Raw genomic sequence first — 17,966 nt, 5'->3', positions numbered from 1 at the left:
ATTTCTACTTAGTAATCAATTTTATTTATGTTAAAAGAATATATTTTGTATTCTTAAATTTAAAATCCTCAAATCCCATAAAAACACTTTTGGAACAAAGGAACTCAGAAAAAAAACTCGGTGCAAGGAATCGTAAGTGTATTTTCTTGGGGTATTCAAATACCTCCAAAGCACACCGTCTCTATGATGAAATTAATAAGAAGTATGTTGTATCTAGAGATGTGATATTTTTTTAATATTCCAAGCCTCACAATGTTGTTGAGCAGAATCTTGATTGCGTGGATAGATTCGGACATGCAAAGTCATTTCAAGAATTTGATAATCAGATTCCACATTTTGAAGTGGGGGTTCCTATACTAGATGAATTTTTGGAATCTTCTTCTGAAGCAGTCTCTCCCCCACATGAAGCTCCAACCACTGATGATGATTTGAGTGATGTGATTGACAGAATTGGTTGACTCAATCTTCATTCAGTCCCAACTCAATCAACTGAGAAGCTTGGTCCATCTCAGAAAGGTGCTTCAAAATGGCTCACAAAGAGACTTGAAAGTGTTCATCCTTATGACACTAGAAAGTGAGGAACAAGAAATTCAATTAGTCAAAATGGAGGTGATGTCGATGATTCTGATTCACCTTTTGATATGGATGTTTCTTATGATTGTGAACTCAATTTGTCTAGATATTTTGAACCAACTTCCTTCAAAGAAGCCTCTTCTCATGACGAATGGAAAGAAGTGATGTAGGAAGAGTATGATGCCTTGATAAAGAATGGAACTTGGAAGTTGGTTGATCCTCCATTGGAAACCCAACCAATTGGGTGCAACTAAGTCTACAAGAAAAAATATAAAGATGATGGCTCACTTGACAAGCACAAGGTAAATCTTGTGGCAAAGGGTTTTTCAGAGAAAGAAGGGGTCAACTATGAGGATAATTTTTCTCCCATAGCAAACTGGGCTACCATTCAGACACTCTTTGCCGTGGTAGCTTAGAACGGTTGGAAATTCCAACAAATGAATGTAAGAACTTCTTTCTTCAATGGAGATCTGAAAGATAATGTTTTTATGTCCTAGCCAGAAGGATTTATTGTGAAGGGCAGAGAACACAAGGTATGCAACCTTGTGAAATCCTTGTATGGGCTTAAGAAAGCACCGTGAGCTTGGTATGAAAATTTAACTAAGCATCTTCTCAAACTCAACTTCAAACATTATTAGCTTGATGATGAAACTTTGTTATTCAAGAAAGTTGGAAAAAACGTTTTATAGATTGTGGTGTATGTAAATGATATTTTTATGACAAGGAACAATGATATCTACATTGCATCCACAAAGAAGGGATTGAGGAAAGGTTTTGAAATGATTGACTTGGCTTTTAATCATTACTATCTTGGTATTGAAGTAACTCAACATCCAAAGTTTTATTCCTCTATCAGAACAAGTACATTGGAGATCTGTTGAATAGGTTTGGCATGGATGAGTGCAATCCTTTAACTACTCCAATGGAACAAAACTTAAAGCTCACATCCATTGAAGGAAAATAATTTCAGGATGAAACAAAGTATAGACAACTTGTAGGAAGTGTCAACTACCTGACTACTAATAGACCGAACATGTCATTTTTTGTTGGAATCCTCTCCAAGTTTATGCAAAAGCCTTGTGAGGGACATTGGCCTACTGTAAAAGGAGTTCTAAAGTGCTTTAAGGGAACTCGAGACTTTGGACTCAAGTATACACAGGTGGGAGACTTTAGCTTGATTGGATAATCTAATTCGGACTTCGATAGAGAAAAAGAAACATGGTTATCTACTTCATGTTATTCTATGAGTCTTGGATCAGGAGTTGTTTCCATGAGGTCACTCAAACAATCAGTTCCAATAGATTCAACAATAGAGGAAAAATATGTGGCAGCAGCTAACAAAGGAATTTTTGTGGCTCAGTAAAATTCTGGAAATTATGAAGGTGAAACAAGTGCATTCAAATCCACTCATGACTGAAAACACTTCTCCAATGAAGTTGGCCAAGAACCCAAAGTTCCACAATTGAATGAAACACATCAATAAAATATACCATGTGATTCTACATCATGTTGAGGCCAAGACAATCCATCTACGCCATTGTTCCACAAATGAGCAGATTATAGACATCTTCACCAAAGCACTTGGGAGATAAAATTTCAAAAGATTCATAATGATGCTTGGACTCACCAACATCCCTTCACATTAAGGCGGGGATGTTGACACCTAATCTTTGGGATTAGTAAATTTATGTAAATATTGTAAAAAGAAAATAAGGATATTAAATTCAGAGGTGAAGCCTAAGAGTCTCTCCCTCCATGTATATATCCATGAGAAATCTATTGTAGTGGCTACAACTACCCTCCAAAATTTTTCCTTAGCTTCATTTTGGAGCCCCCTGCCAACCATCCTCAATAGCATGTCTTTCACTGTTAAGTACACAAGCTTCAGTGGTTTTCTAGAAGATTTACAACCTGTGCATGATAGCCTGTTGCATCCCCCTCGCAAGTTGTTTATTCAGACTTTGTCCAGCTACAGGCTGACCAACTCCCTCAAGAAATTGAGCAATTGTGGAGGGGAACTAGCCTTCCCTCCAGAAATTACGCAATCCTGACTGGCAGCCTACTGGGGTCCAGAATTGTGCAATTTTGCCTGTCAACTTGATCCAAGTGGATATTTGTGGCCACCTACCAATTCCACTTTGACCCCCACCATTGTCTCTTTCATTTTTTTAGTTTCTATAATTGTAGCAAAGTTTACTATTTTTAGCATTTTTTCGGGTCGTGAACTTCCAGAGCCGTTTTGAGGCCCTAAATGACGTTTTTTGGGAACAATGGGAGTAACATGGGTCCATGGACCGATGTTTCTCTTCCTAAAGTTGTAGTCCTCAGATAGATCTTTCTAACGAGGTATTGTGTGCATCAAATGGAGATCATATGCCAAAGTTACGAACCCGGGAAGTTGATGTAACAATTTACCAAAAATGGGGCCCATAGTTTGGCGCTTCATCTCCGAGGGTTAGCTTTTTGGATGTTTAGGGTTTTCCATTGTGTCTCAAAAATAAATAGGCCTTCAAGCCTCATTGTAAGATAGTTCAGAGGCATGTAGCCGCCATATCTCTTCTTAGAGATAAGCTACCATCGCCCTAGCTAGTTTATTTCCATTTCTGTTTGTTTATAGTAATGAAATGAAGTAATATTTCTGTTGCATCTCTATATGTATGGTTATATCTGTAATTTGTTACATTCCTGTTTAAATCTAGATCAGTGGTATCAAAGCAGTCTACTCTTTCTCTGTCTTTCTTTGCATGTCCCCAACAATGTCTGGATATAAGAAGTTAGGGCTTGAACTGGTCGAACCTTTGCAAGAACAACCTCCCATCGTGGATGAAAAGAAAGACGAGAGGAAAAGAGATACTATAAAAATCTTGCTCAAAGAGGCCCTCGAGCAATAAAGGAATGCGATGATGAACAACTTTGCCCAGATCCTTCAATGGCTACCCAAGGGTGACACATCTACTTCCAGCAACTACTCTGGAAGCGCCACACCTTTTAAGGTACATGCTAACTTTGACATTCCAATATTTTAGGGTTAGATATATGCAGACGTCAAAGATAAATGGTTAAATCTGCTAGAAGGGTATTTTTCTGTTCATGATTTTTTCGGAAAGAAAAGATTACTTTCGCTATTCTAAAAGCCAACCCCCATATCAAGTATTGGTGGGAAAACTACTGTGAGAAGAAGGATGAAAGTACGGCCTCACTATTTTCAGCCGCACTCACTTGGAATTCATTCTGGTCTGCCATCAAGGAGCAGTACTACCCTGTTGGAAGTTATGAGGACCAATACATAAAGTGGACCATGCTGCAACAAGGAAAGGACCAAGACGTGCCAGATTTTACCAATATTCTCCATATCGTTCACACAAAGTTGAGTATCAAGGTTTCAGAGCAGCATTTGGTACTCAAATACCATGGCTGCTTGCATAGGTACATCTAGGACAAAACATAATTCCTAAACATCTCCTCGCTCAGCACGGCATATTGATATGCCGTCAAGATCGAGCAAAAGTTTAAATAGAAGAAGCGAGACTTTGGATCTACGAATGTGAAGCAAGGGAAAGGTGCGACCAAACCGTAGAATAAAGGACAAAGCCAAGGCGGGGTGGCCCAAGACAACCCACCAAAGCTACAAGCAAAGAACAACATTGCAAAGCCGAAAAAGGACATGGGAAAATGGTGTGAGTTCCATAAGAGCTCCACTCACAACACAAGTGAGTGTTAGGCCAAGCAGTCATTGGTGGCTGAGCTAAAGGTTTCAGAATTAGATGCATGTTTCGACTTTGAGTCAAAACCCGACAAGGGGAATGACAAAGGGAAGCAGATTATTGATGCAGAGCCCAACGCCACTATTGCCACAATGAAGATCCAGAAGGAGGAACTTGAAGATCCAGAGGAGGAGGAGTGCCTCTTCCACTCCCAGATGTGGGTAAAGGGCTCCCTGCTATAGTTCATTGTCGACAGCGGGAGCCAAAAGAACCTCATTTCAGTAGAGGTCATGAAGCTGTTGGGCTTACCGACCACAACACATCCACAGCCATACACCATCAGGTGGCTTCACCAAGGAAGTGATCTTCGCGTGAGCCAGTAGTGTCGCCTTACATACAACATCAAGCCCTTCACAGATGAGGTATTGTGTGATGTTGCTCCCCTTGATGTTTGTGATGTATTATCAGGCCAACTGTTGGAACTCATAAATGTCATATTTTCATCCACCTTTTTCTTCACTATTCCTTACATTTCATCATCCCATTAAACTTTTATCATATCATCTTCATACGTACATTTGGGTTTCACCTTCTTATTTTCCATTTTATTCATTTTTGTATTACAAGTGAATTTATGATTAATTATTAGAAAATATACATATTTTTATATATATCTCAAGAATATGTGAGTTTTGTGATGTGTAGGAAATATGTGAAGAATTAATTCCAAGAGACTTATCCATATCTCCTCCACCATATTAAGGAGATAATTATGCAAGCCTATTCCTAAGGAGAAAAGCATGGAGGATTTGGTTGGCATATCTTATCCAATTCCTAAGGAGAAGATCATGGAGGATTTGGTTGGCATATCTTATCCAAGATATGTGATAGCTTTATGGAGGATTCAAAGGGATCATATTTTGTAATAATGGGAAAGTAGTTAAAAATGCTTGAGAGATTTGTGGGATCATATTTTGTAATAATGGGAAAGTAGATTAGTGGATGATCATTATGAATTGTTCCTCGTCCCATTGTATAAATAGGAGTACAATCTCCTCCATTTGTAATCTAGAAGTTTTTGTAATCTTAGAATTTTGGAATAAAGGATCATACTTCAATTTTGTTTCTACATCTGAGTCTCCATTGAAGTGGTGTGCTGGTGGAGTTATGGAGGGCCCCCATGGCCTCACTTGCATGCTTATTTGTTTATGTTTTTGTTTGATTTCAGCTTTCAAGTTTTGTTAAATATCCTAATATTGGAAGAGTATTATTTGAAGGTGTTCTTGTAAGAGAACCGTAAGATCTCATACAATTATTAGATCTAGGTTTATTTCATTTCAGCTTTTAATTTCTTCTTAGATGTTCTAATGTTGGAAGAGATCTTGTAGAATATGTTCTTGTAAGAGAATCGTAGATCTCAGACAATTGTTAGATCTAAGTTTGATTAGTCATTGAAAGAGATCTTAATGAATATGTTCCTGTAAGGGGACTTTAAGATCTTCGACAAAATAGGAATCTTTCTAGATCTATATATTTTAGATAAGCACTTATAAGTTTACCTTCTGTTGATGCCCTGAAAATCGTTGTATCAACATTGGGGGATAACCACCCGGTCCGGACCTTAATACAGCTCCTTTTCCATTTGGAATGGTGGCTCCGACTGGGTATAATGGGACCAGTTTCCCAATAATGAATGAAAGGGGTGGATGAATGATTGATTATCTAATCTAACGATAGGTGAATAACTTAATCTATTAGCAAAAATAAAAGGACTACTACTAATCCCGGGAACTATTATTCTTTGAAATGTAGTGCTTGATGATCTTTGTCTATTGACAGGCATATAGATGACTCTATCTAATAAACATAGACATTTATTCATTCAATGATTACTTTGTTTAAATAGTTAAACAAATTGATTAGCACAATATTGCTACACTTATCATTTATATTATCAATACATATATGATCAAAAGGAAAGCATACTGTAAACATCCAATAGTGGAAGGAATAAAGAATGTTGTTTAAAACACATGCATATATCCGATAATAGAAAAAGCGATCAAATGACAATTCATATAAAAAGAATGAACTCAGACATAGATAATAGTACCATATGAGCTGCTAATCACTCCTTATATCAATCGCTATTTGAAATTCTTCTTCCGACTCAGAAATACTTTCAAACAAAGACAGTAGTGCACATCCGCATAAAAGCTTCTTTGTCAAAATCAGAATGATTGGCCCAGTTTTATAAAAGAATATGCTTGCAGTACAGTAGTGTAACTTCAGGTTTTAAGTCATATACAAAACTTACGACCCTTTCTAAATACATGAAAGGGTCTATAAATACTTAATTAATCTAACTACCTATGAAACTGAAATCCTACTTAATTGGTATCATTTGATTCTAAATATCTCCTTCACGGCAATCTGGCAGTCGGCGGCATGAATCATCATTTAGGTTGTTTGCCTTTAAACCTGAGCTGGCATATCGCAAGCATTGGCTCCACTTTGGGTGGTCTGTTGAGGCAAGAATTGAGTTGGGCAGCATAGGTGGCATCCTGTATATCGGGAATGATATACCCGATTGCATCTGTGAGGCATTTGAGGGTGGCTCTCTGGCTGTATGGTTTGACTAAGAAGAACCAATAGATGTCCCATGTCAAACTGTTAATTCCTGCGATTAATCTCCCATTTTTATCTAATTCTGGATAACATGACTGCTCCAATGTTTTAGCCGTTGTCAATTTACCTGGAGTACATTGAGAAATCATGTTAGACAAGTAGAGAGTATTATTAACCAATTCAACCAAATTACTTGTAGTTAATTTGCATCTTGAAATTGCTGTCTCTGCTTTCATTAACTGGGACTGCCATTCCGTAAATAATATCTCCTTATGTGATTCTAAAATTTTTGGTAAATTAGCCGCCTGTCCCTGATCGGTATCTTGCCACTCAAGAAAATTAGTTAATGTTTCATCGGCTTGATCAAATTCTGTTCTAGCTTTTTCCGATTTTTCACTTATTGATGTCGTCAAATCGCATAACGGTTCCACCTGGGTGATTTGTTGACATAAAAGCTTTATCTGTGTTATCAATGCCTTGTTTCTCTGTAATGCCTCTGCTCTGAATTCAGCTAGCTGTGGAAGATTCTTTGTTTTCTCTAGCTGGGCTGATAGTTGAGCAATTTGCTCATCTTTCGACTTCAGCATTTGTTCATTCGCTGCTTTTAGTTGTGCCAATGCCTCAGACAGCTCTTTCTGCTTTTGAACTGCACTATAGTCAATCCTATGTTTCTCTTCCTGTAATTGTTTAGTCAATTGATTATTTATTTGCTGATGTGTAAACAATTGCCATTCTGATTGCTCCGCCTTTTGTTGTGCCTCCGATAGTTGTGCTTGTAGTGAAAAGATCTCCTGGTCTTTTGTTTTTAATAAATTACTCACCTCTGATGCCTTGTCTATTTTCGCTGCCGAATAGGCTCCATCATATTGGGATAGTTTTGTTAGGTCATCAGAGGGGTCAAATTCCTCTTTCCAAACCACGTTGCCCATCACTGTTTGTTCTGGGAATAGGGAAGGTTGATCAGTCCTTCTCCTTTTCTGCTGTCGTTTTACCACAGCCTTGTGTCTTGGGCTATAGAAGACATCTAAGGGAGGAATTTCTTCTACTTGCAAAATAATCTGATCGGAGGAATCCTTTGGGATTATCTCTACTTCTTTAGAACTGGGTAGGCCGCTGGTTCCACTTGGAACCTGTTTTGAAGTTGTCTCCTGTGTGTCAGCCGCTTTTGATGTCTCGGCTTCCTTAGAGAACTCAAGATTGTTGATGATTGAGTCGAATTGCTGCCATTCCTGGAGCAATTTCGGGTCAATCTGAGCATCTACATTCACCTCTATGCTACTTTGTTCCTACTCTTTCGTCTGGATTTCCTCTTGTTTTCTCATATGCACTTCCTCTTGTTCTTTTGTCTGGGTTTCCTCTTGTTTTCTCATATGCACTTCCTCCTGTTCTTTTGATGTAACAGGAGGTTCCTTAGTGAGTTGCTGCTCAGGCTCTCTTGATTCTATCGTTGGGGTTGTTGCTAACAGATCTAGAGGCAGAGTTTGCAACCTCTGTTCTCTAAGTCTATTGAATTCAACTAACCCATCATCTTTGTATTCCATTCTGGCCAGCCATTTAATTTGGGAAATTGACTCGGCTGAGGAGAACAGGTCATCGAACTTATCTTCTTTATGATCAAACTTTGTCAATTTGGCCTGTTCAAGTGCATTATAGGCGACTTTGTTTGGATCAAATCGCCTATTAGTGAGAGTTGCTAGAGTTGATGCCTTCATCTTTTCAGCTTCTTTCTCTGCATGTTTAAAATCATGCAAAGTGTAGACACCGCATCTCAGAGGAAAAGAGGGCCAAACCTGCTTCTTATTTTTCTTTAGAGTTTGTGTAACTCCTTCGGACATAATCTGATAGGCTATCTCCCTAGCCAACAGTTTATCGGGTATGTACAAAGGAAGGACATGAGGTTTGGCTTGGCTGCCGAAAATTCTTATATAAGTAAATTTTTCCTCTCCGAACCATCTTCCTATGGATGTCAAATCAACCCCTGCTTGGTAGGAAATCTTAGGAGCAGGTTTATCAAAAATAGAGTAATGAATGGGTAACATAAAGCCATTGCAGACTTGGTATAAATGGTGCTTATAGTAAGTTTTCCACAACTTCTGATGGTATATGTGAATGGGCATGGGGTCTTGTGAAGCCCACCTCCATCCAAGCACGGGAAATTCAGAATTAAAACACAGGGTGTCCAGGATATAAGCACTGCAGTAGAATGGGGGAATAAGCCTTTCAGTGATGTGGGTTTTTCTTCTAAAATCAAGAACTGCGGTTGCTAGCTTATCTGACAGTATAGTTGCCCAATCCATTATTTCACTATTACATGCCGCTTCCATCAAAGGAACCATTTCTATAGCAAAATTAGCGGAATCATGCAACCCCCACAACCTACACATCATTATCCCAGCATAACAATAAGGAGAACATAGAGAATCAATAGAGTACTTACCCGAAGACTCATGCTTGTGTTCTACCGGATTTTGCCTCCAATCCCGAATGGGTTCAGATTCAATTTCGTTCTCATCTCGGAATTTCTCCAGAAATGCCTTGTTGTACTTCTTCTCTGGTACAGGCAAATGATACATTTGCCTCAAATCATTAGTTGAAATGAACCGAAGATTCTCCCATCTCTAGTGCAAAAGGTTTTGTCTGTGATTGGGATTTCCTCAATTGCCCACCTCACTACATCTATATATGGGAGAATTTGTTCTCGAGCTGCTATCCGATGAAGGAAACAGTCGGCTAAATCCTTTAGAGTAGCATCAGATTTTCGAGTGGTATCTACTGTGGCTTGTACTGCTGTCACCTCGGGTTCTTCGGCCTCAATCAAATTATAGGTACTTTGCCAAGTAGTTTTGCCGAGTCCTAGACATGTAGTGTCGGATATCAATCCTTTTCTTTTAGTTCCTGGATCAGCGATGAGTTGTCCTGTGGCTGGTGAAGCGGAGGCTATTGCAGTTTTCTTAGACTTCTTCCCATTCTGCTTAAATCTACTGCTTCGGAAGAGTTCTGCACAGGAGTGAAAATGAACGTAATACAGAGAATTGGTAGCACAAACCAAATATGAGCGAGATATATTAATCAATGCATGATGAAGGATTATCTTAAAGTGGCCGTGGATACAATCTGTGAAAAGATTTTTTTAGACTTACTATTTCATTAAATGGTCGTTAAAACCTGTCAATCCTTTAAATGCCCATCATATCGTTTATTGGCCAAATGATTTGTTTAAGCGTGCCTTGGATGTTTTGGCGGTTGAGCGCAGGTGAATCACTGTTGGGAAGATAAGGCCTTTAATACGAATTAATCATAATATCCCTGCTTTATCAATTCTTTGAAATTCGCGCTTTTGGCTTTATCGCAATCAGCCGTCGGGGAAAACTTAAATCGTTATATGGGTTCCTTTTGGAATCCCCGATTGCCGATAGCAATATCGCATCACATCGAGAGTATTAACTGAGAACTTTGAAAATCATGCATGGTACATCTCCGATCGCCGATAGCGATATCGCATCGCATCGGAGCGAAAGGGACTTTATCGCATCGCATCGGATCGAAAGGGACTTTTTTTATGATAACTCGTTATTGCCGATACCCGATAGCCTTTTGCGTGTTTTCGTGTCGGAGAAAACCAATGGGTCTTTAAGTTGTGCCTCCTTTGTCATTGCGACATGCGATCTGGTGATTGCTTTATCGCAATGATAAAAGATTACTCATTTATATATTATAAGACCAATTAATTGGTTTATCAAAAAGGTTTTGTAATGTTTTCATTTTGTTTTCAGATCTTTTTGAATAATACTAAGTTGATACCAATTAAAATAAAAAGGGGCCCATTTCATATTATAGTTTTGAGAATAAAAATGATATGAAATGGGGGGTTGTTGTAGAGCACAACAATTGGCGATTCACTGGAAGAAACAATTATCTCTGAAAAGTACGGAAATACTTAAACTTTTTCAAAATAGGAATCTCATCAAAAGGGAAAATTCTAATATAACTAGGTATATATGCATTCCAAATAAAATGAAACTATCTTTGCTAATTTCCTCTCTTGTTTAAAATTAGATACATTCTAAGTTTTAAATTGGCTTCTATTGGTTGATAATGATAAAACAGAAAACCTTTCCAAATCAGCTTTTAGAATTGACTCCTTTGTCATAGGTAGAGCCTCCGCTGCCAGCAAACGTTCATAGTTTCGACAGGGATACCTTTTAACCATGTTATTGTCCATTGTCCCATCCATTTCAGAGTATGATTAACAGAATGAATTCAAAACATGCTTTTCATATTTTGCATTTCTTTTCTACTTTTATGTTATTTTGTAAGATAAAAGCCATTGTCCTAGTTTGGTGACCAGCTGAGTGACAATGCCATTCACTGGTAGTAATTTAACCGAACACGCTGGCTCGTGATGAGACCCCTTGTCTTATAATTCTAAGCCATCACCCTGTTTTGGTATGCAGTATTGGTAATGTCGGTTATACTATTTCCCTATGATCATGGTAAGCAAGCTTGTAATAAGACCTCTTATCTTTTATATCAAATATTTTAGAATTACACTCTGAGTAATCATAAGCTTTGGTGAGTGGGATGGACAATTTTCTCCTTAAGAGTAAAATGGATGACAAGGTAAGAGTTAAAGATGCTGAAGTTGGATTAGTTCCTATTTTGATATTGATAACCTTTTTGTGACCAATTTGAAAACATAAAATGATTTACAATACTTCTAAACTTTGAGAAGCGTTCACAAAAATTGAAGTGTGGTTTCAGAATGCAATTATACCTAGTTTCCTAGAAATTATTCCTTTTGTTTAAGACTTCTATTATTTTAAAAGCAAATATCAACACTACTTCTTTTGAACAACTTTTAAATACAGCATTGGTCAATGGAAGATACCTTACAACTTTATTTTCTAATGGTCCTACAAACTACAAAATTCTACTAAACTAAAAAGGAGAAGGGGTTACCTCCTCAATTGAAGAATTTTTTTAAGATAAGACCATTAACAGGGAGAGAATCTCTCAAACCTGATAAATCTTGTAATATGAAGGTCAAATGGCCTAGCTTCTCACAAATCTGAAATGGACCAAGCCACATCTTCTGGAACTTGGTGTGTTTTCCCTTATCTTCATGGGCTTTGTCCCATTTCAGAACTAAATCACCGACTTGAAATTGTTTTGAACCGGATGAGGCTGAATCAAAGGATGACTTGATAATTTGCTGATGTTTTGCATGAATAACCTTGGCTTTTTCTCTTTCCTCTTCTAATTTTAGAATTTGGTCATGTCTAAGTTGAATAGAAGAAGAAGGGCTTTCCTCAATAAACTGAACTAGGGCTAGAGAAGGAAGGACAAGATTTGTTGGTAGCACTACCTCTTTTCCATACACGAGATTGAACGGAGAAGAACCTATGGAAGCCTTCTGTGTTATCCTATCAGCCCATAGTGCAAATATTAAGGATTTGTGCCATTTTTTATGATTCTGTTCGATAGTCCGCTTAATAATTTTAATCAGATTTTTATTTGTGGATTCTGCTAAACCATTACCTTGGGGATAGTAATTAGCAGAATATTTCAGTTTAAATCCTCTTTTAATAGCGAAATCAAACATAGCATTGCCTGAGAAGTAAGATGCATTATCAAAAACAAGATCATTTGGGACACCAAACCTGGTAATGATTAATTGATCTATGAATTCTATAATTACCTCAGAATTTGTTGTCTTTAAAGGAATTGCTTCAACACACTTAGTAAAATAATCAGTGGCGGTAAGGATATACTTATGCTGTTTGGAAGAATGTGGAGTAATTTCTCCAATGATGTCCAATCCCCATTGCTCAAATGGTTGTTCAATGTTGACTGGTTGCAAAGGGAAAGCTGGCTTTCTGTCTTCCACCAGAAGTTTGACAATTTCGGCATTTCCTTAGATATTCATGAGCATCTCTAAACAGAGTGGGCCAATAATATCCAGCATGAATGATTTTGTGGGATGTTTTGTCAGCTCCAAAATTTCCTCCTGCTGGTCCATCATGTAATTCCTGCAAAACCTTTTGTGCTTCAGGTTTTTCTAGGCATCTTAATAAGATTGAATCATAATTTTGCCTAAAAAGCACATCATCAATAATTGTGAAATTTTTTGCTTTTAATCTAATGGCCCTTTTGTTTTTGTAAGACAGGTTAGGAGGTGCATATCCATTTTTCAAATAAAAGATTAAGTCAGCATATTGTGATTCAGAATCAGTAATACTTATCTGGTTGATCTCTTCGGTTTGATCTGTATCACCTGATTCTTGAATGTTGGATGCTCCTGCCAATAACCTGCAAAAACCTTGGCCTCTAACAATCTTTGCTGGTTTAATTTCCAAGTCATATTCTTGAAGTGCTGTAACCCAATTTGCCCTTTTTTCACCTAATTCCCTTTGGATTAATAGTTGCCTTATCGCAAGGAAAGGAACTATAACTTTTGTATGGGCTTTTAAAAGGAAGGGTCTATAATGTTTGATAGATTTATATACAGCAAAGGCTTGTTTTTCTACTTCGGAGTAATTCAATTCAGCACCCTGAAGATTTGAACTATAGAATGAAATGGGTGCTTCTAAGTTGTGACTGTTAATCTGTGTGAGTACTGCTGCATAAGACAAATCGGATGCGATAGTATACAATGTGAAATGATTAGAAAAATTAGGAGTATTTAGAGCGGGGGCATTAATTATTGATTATTTGATTAAATCAAACGCTTCCTTTTCTGTTGATCCCCATCTAAAGACTGAATTTTTCTTAATCATAGTTTGAAGTGGAAAAATGATTTGAGAAAAGTCTGGAACGAATCTTTTGACAAAATTGATTTGGCCTAGAAATGACTACATGGATTTTTTATTATGAGGGAAAGGGATTTCAGAGATTTCTTTAATCCTGTCTGAATCAATATAAATGCCATCTTTAGAAACAATAAAGCATAAGAGCTTTCCTTGGTCAAGAGCGAAGAAGGATTTTTTAGGATTAAGTGAAATACCGTACCTTTTGCAGCGTTGAAAGATTTGATTTAAATCATGCAAATGATTGGATTTCTTTTTAGAAAATACAGTAATATCGTCTAAGTAGACAACTACTGTTTTGCTAATCAATCCTTTGAAAGCTATATCCATCGCTCTTTGGAATGTGGCTCCTGCATTAATAAGTCCGAAAGGCATTTTCTGATAAGCATAAGTTCCCCATTTTGTTCTGAATGTGGTTTTGAGTCGGTCATCAGGATGGACCAAAACTTGGTTATATCCTGAAAAACTGTCTAAAAAGGACATCAACTCAGAGCCTACCACTGATTGGAGTATCTGATCCATAGTAGGTAATGGGAAATTATCTTTTAGGCTCGCCTTATTCAAATTTCTGAAATCTATACAAATCCTGATGTCGCCATTTTTCTTTCTGACAGGCACCATATTGGAGACCCAGTTTGAGTGCCGAACGGGAAAAATAATCTTAGCTTTCAAGAGTTTATTGAGTTCTGATTTTATTTGACTCTCTAAGTTCGGATGTATTTTTCTCAACTTCTGTTGAATTGGTTTCTGTTCGGGAAGCATTGGAATGGTATGCTGGATGATGGATGTATCGTATGTCTTTAAATCGTCATATTTCTAAGCAAAAACATGTTTATTTTTTCGAAACAGTCTAATGAATGCTTCCTTTTCTTCCACAGAAAGTCCTAATCCTAAATTAATGTTTTGAGGACTTTGCTCAGTGCCAAGGTTTATCAATTCAAACCTTAAGGTGGAACTTTGGAGCTTTATATTGGTCACAGGTTTAAACCTGTCTTTAATATCATAAAGATCCTCAAGCTTCACCACAGACTTTGGGATTGAATTTTCCTCGTGTTTACCCCTCATTTGAAGTTCATGCTCGTTTTCCTCAATGATTTGATCATCATAGGACTTTTCGGAAGTTAAAAATTGTAAAATGTCTTCATCGTGATTGAATACTCTCCAATTAGTGACATTGTCAGGAATGGATGGCCTAAAAAGTAATTCTACTGAAAATCTATCTGGGCTATAATCTTCGGAAGGTAGGAGCTTGGAAGCAACATTAGCCAGCAAGTCGGCTGCTGAATTTTGAGACCTGGGGATGGAAGAAATATTGAATGTCGAAAAGCGGGAGGTGAGTTCCTGTACCAGCGACTGATAATGTTTGAGATGGCTAGAAAGACAATGAATTGTATTCCTTACCTGTTTAATAATAATTTCAGAATCTCCAAACACTTTCAAATATTGAACCTTGAGGCCAATCGCTTTATATAGTCCTTGGACTAAGGCTTCATACTCAGCTGTATTATTCGTGCATTCAAACTCCAGCCTACAGGACAGCATTGTTTTTTCTCCCTGAGGGCTAACCAAAATACATCCTACTCCTGAGCCCTCGCTAGACTTAGACCCATCGAAATATAGTGACCAAAATAAAGAAGTATTAACAATTTTATTTACAGTTTCCTCAGTATCATTAAAACATCTTGACCTATCTGTTTGTGAATAATTTTCGATCTGAGATGTAGAATTGTTTACTGAGAACAGAGATGGTTGGGCAGTGAAGTTGCCAAAGAATGACTCAGATGAATAATTCCCCAAAATGTTGTTATTAAATGCTATTGATTGGTTTTCTTGTTCAAATTTTGTAACTGTATGGGTCATGTGTTTCTCCCGATCGATTTTTATTTGATTTGGCTTTCCCTTATAGGGAAGCCACATATGGGACCAATCGGTAGAAATATACCCATGGAGTTTTTCAGACCAATCCCTACTCAAGATCAAACCATAAAATTCAGGTATATCAGCGATTAAGATATCAATTCTTTGAACTACTCTAGGATTAGCTGATAGCCTGATAGTTACTGAGTTGATTTCTCCTAAAACCTGGACTTTAGTCTTGTCTAACTGCACAATATGAATAGCAGACTTTTGGGGTTCAATGTTCAGTTTGGAACAAACTTAAGCTGGCATTATATTAGAGGATGCCCCTGAGTCAATCAAACAGTTGTGCAGGTTTCTATTGTAGATTTCGTAGGTTAGAAGGAAAGGTGGAGTATGAGAATTTGATCTATCTCCAATCAGAACTGCGTCTGTAGCTTCAACCATACCAGAAGGTGGTTGACCTGCATCATTTGCAGCTTTAGCACTGGGAAAGGGTGAAGTAGGAACAGCATTTAATTCTTTGAGAAGCAATTTTTGCTGATGTTTCAATTTACTAAGTTCAAACATGGTAATGTTTGCCTTAGTCTTTTTCATGTCATCAACAATATTGTAATCCATTGAATCAGAAACTACCAATGTCTTAGATGTTGACGGAATATTTGAGGTTGAAGGTTGGTTTTTTGGAACTGTTGCGGGTGGCTTCTTTGGGGGTACCTTTTCCTTTGTTGTAGTAGCACCTGCACTCCTTTTCTTTGAAGTTGTCTGAACAGGTTCGGAGGTACTTTTACTCCTAGTAGTGACAGGAAACGCTTCTTCTTCATTTTCTGTATCGGAGTTAGGCAATACAAAATCCCACATTCCATGACATTCAACAACTTCCTCTTCTTCATCAGTTGGCAAGATTGTTTCTTCTTCTCCTTCTTCAAGATTTGAATCTGCATTAGATATAACATTCGGTGGTTTTGATTCAGTTTTCTTGTAATTCTTAAAGGGCATTTTGGTTGAGGTTTCAGCTACTTGTTTTTTGATTTCAACCATTTCATTTGACATAGCCTTGAGGACCTTTTGTAGACCCTCCATGTCATATGGATCTTTAGGGGTTTTCTTCTTTGAATCATCTTTAAAAGAAACTTTTTTTGTTTTTCTATCTTCAAGAGCAGCTTTCTTCTCTAGAGCATTAATATGTTTCTCCACAGCAAGTGCTTCTTTCATGTTTTCAGCTAAAGTTGGTTTTCCAGCCCTGTCTACAAAAATAGCTATATTGGCAGGTAGGGCAGTTATATACCACTCGCTTCTGATTTGCTCACTTGGTTTGGAGGCTGTTGGGATTTTATTCAAGAGTTTATTGAATTGCGCATTAAATTCTTTAATCAGTTCCCTATGCTCTATCCTAAGATTGGAGAGATCATTTATTAGTGTAGCTAAAGACCTATCATCACCATACTTAGTAAGAAACTGTTCTTGGCAAGTTGTCCAACTGGTAATTGAACCAGAAGGCAAGGAAAAATACCAGGATCCTACTGATCCTTGCAAAGTATAAGGGAAAAGCCTAACGACAACATCTTGCTCTATTACTCCTTTCAAATTAACCACTAACATGAAGTTATTAATATGTTCCTCAGCTTGTGTTCCATCATCTGGATTAAACTTGGGTAGCCATTTCTTAGGAGCATCAAGCAATGCATGCAATGGTGCAGGCATGTTGACTGCACCGGGCCTGGTCCATGGATCTGCCATTGTAACCGCAGTAGTGGATGTTACTACTATTGAACTTCCAGATGTCTTGGAAGGAGTTGATATTGAGGATTGCGCAGGTTGGGATGTTGAGGTTGCTAATCCTTGATGAACAACAATGTGTGATGAGGGAGTGGATAGTTGACTTCACACTAGGGAAGATGAGATGGAGGATGTGGATGAAAGTGTTTCACTATCAGATCCTTCAGTGTTTTTCTTCACCTTTTTCCTTTTGGATAAAGGGAACTCAGTAGGTTCAATACTGAGCTTTCCACTCTAAAGTCTGGTGAGAGGGTGAGGTAAATTGAATTGCGAAGTCGCACTGCTTTGAGATACCTCAGATTTCTATGGTGATATCGAGAAGCTCTGAAGTTTATGGATAAGAGACTGAACTTCAGGAGATTCAAGACTTAATTGTTCTGGAGTATTATGAGTTTGAGAAGTGGTAGTTGATTCCTCTTCTTCTTGTTTGGATACTGGAGAACCAGCATGCAATTGGGAAGTACAAGGTGATATGGAGGGAGAATTACTCTTAGAATGGTCTGTAGATTTGGGTTTGCTTGCCATTCACAGTTGAGGCCCTCCTTCTAGCGCCAAAAATGTTGATGCCCCGAAAATCGTTGTATCAACATTGGGGGATAACCACCCGGTCCGGACCTTA

The sequence above is a fragment of the Pinus tabuliformis genome, chromosome 2_1 (assembly GCF_031772625.1).
Source record: "Pinus tabuliformis cultivar Carrire ecotype Pingquan chromosome 2_1, CPIR1, whole genome shotgun sequence".
Lineage (NCBI taxonomy): Eukaryota > Viridiplantae > Streptophyta > Pinopsida > Pinales > Pinaceae > Pinus > Pinus tabuliformis.
This window is presented reverse-complemented; position numbering follows the sequence as displayed.